The sequence below is a fragment of the Geospiza fortis genome, unplaced genomic scaffold, assembly GCF_000277835.1.
Source record: "Geospiza fortis unplaced genomic scaffold, GeoFor_1.0 scaffold3945, whole genome shotgun sequence".
Classification (NCBI taxonomy): Eukaryota; Metazoa; Chordata; class Aves; order Passeriformes; family Thraupidae; genus Geospiza; species Geospiza fortis.
In genome coordinates this window covers 2,959-4,384 of record NW_005055820.1, presented here as the reverse complement: position 1 = coordinate 4,384, position 1,426 = coordinate 2,959, and the positions used below count along the sequence as shown (strand labels likewise).

Genomic DNA, 1,426 nt, shown 5'->3' with positions numbered 1-1,426 from the left:
CAATCCAATTCCATTTTCCCCAAATTCCCCTTTTTCCCCCAAATCCAATCCAATTCCGTTTTCCCAAATTCCCCATTTCCCTCCCCAAATCCAATTCTTTTTTTTCCCAAATTCCCCGTTTTTCCCCCAAATCCAATCCAATTCCGTTTTCCCAAATTCCCCGTTTTTTCCCCCGTTTCCCGCAGGGCCCCGCAAGGCGCGCGAGGTTTACCGTCACTTCGGGAAAGCGCCGGGCACGCCGCACAGCCACACCAAGTGAGGGCCGGGCCGACTCGGGGCTTTTTGGGGGATTTGGGGATTTTTGGGGGGATTCGGGGATTTTTGGGTGGATTTTTGGGGGATTTTTTGGGGGATATTTGGGGCAGATTGGGGTTTTGGGGATTTTGGAGGAAATTTCGGGATTTTGGAGCAAATTTGAGGATTTCGGGGCGGATTTGGGGCATTTTGGGGACACGTTGGTGTCAATTTGGGGGACAATTTGGGGGATATTTTTGGGTATGTTTGGGTGACATTTTGGGGACATTTGGGGGAAAATTTGGGGTATTTTTGGATTTATTTTGAGGACATTTTGGGGGATATTTTGGGGGACGTTTTGGGGGATATTTCGGAATGTTTCTGGGGGATATTTTTGGCTATATTTGGGAGATATTTTGGGTTGATTTTGGGAGATATTTTGGGGTAAATTTGGCGGACATTGTGGGTTGATTTTGGCCCATTTTGGAGGATATTTTTGGGTATATTTGGGCAATATTTTGGTGTTATTTTGCATTTATTTTGGGGGGATATTTTTGGGTATAGCTGGGTGACATTTTGGGTTTATTTTGGGACATTTGGGTTATTTTGGGGGATATTTTTGGGTTTATTTTGGAGACATTTTGGGTTTATTTTGGGGAATGTTTTTGGGTATATTTGTGTGACATTTTGGGGACTATTTGGGGGATATTTTTGGGTATATTTTGGGGACATTTTGTATTTTGGGGGGATATTTTTGGGTATAGCTGGGTGACATTTTGGGTTTATTTTGGGACATTTGGGTTATTTTGGGGGATATTTTTGGGTTTATTTTGGAGACATTTTGGGTTTATTTTGGGGAATGTTTTTGGGTATATTTGTGTGACATTTTGGGGACTATTTGGGGGATATTTTTGGGTATATTTTGGGGACATTTTGGGGTCTATTTTGGGGTATATTTGGGGGATATTTTGGGGTTATTTTGCATTTATTTTGGGTATATTTGGGTGACATTTTGGGGATATTTTGGGGGATATTTGGGGGATATTTTTGGGTTGACTTTGGCCCATTTTGGGTTCCTAACCCCGGTTTCTCCCCCCAGGCCCTACGTGCGCTCCAAGGGCCCCAAGTTCGAGCGCGCCCGCGGCCGCCGCGCCAGCCGGGGCTACAAGAACTGAGCCCCCTCCCCCAATAA

At 44.7% G+C, this 1,426-nt stretch overlaps 1 long non-coding RNA gene across 1 annotated transcript in view; it reads left to right on the top strand.

Annotated features, from left to right (window-relative positions):
- LOC115949328 overlaps positions 1–1,420 on the top strand; it is a 3,001-nt gene extending 1,581 nt beyond the window's left edge. Inside the window, exons 2-3 of the long non-coding RNA XR_004082847.1 lie at positions 186–255; positions 1,334–1,420. This is a non-coding gene — a long non-coding RNA (uncharacterized LOC115949328). The remainder of the gene's footprint in view (positions 1–185; positions 256–1,333) is intronic.
- The last annotated feature ends 6 nt before the right edge of the window (positions 1,421–1,426 follow it).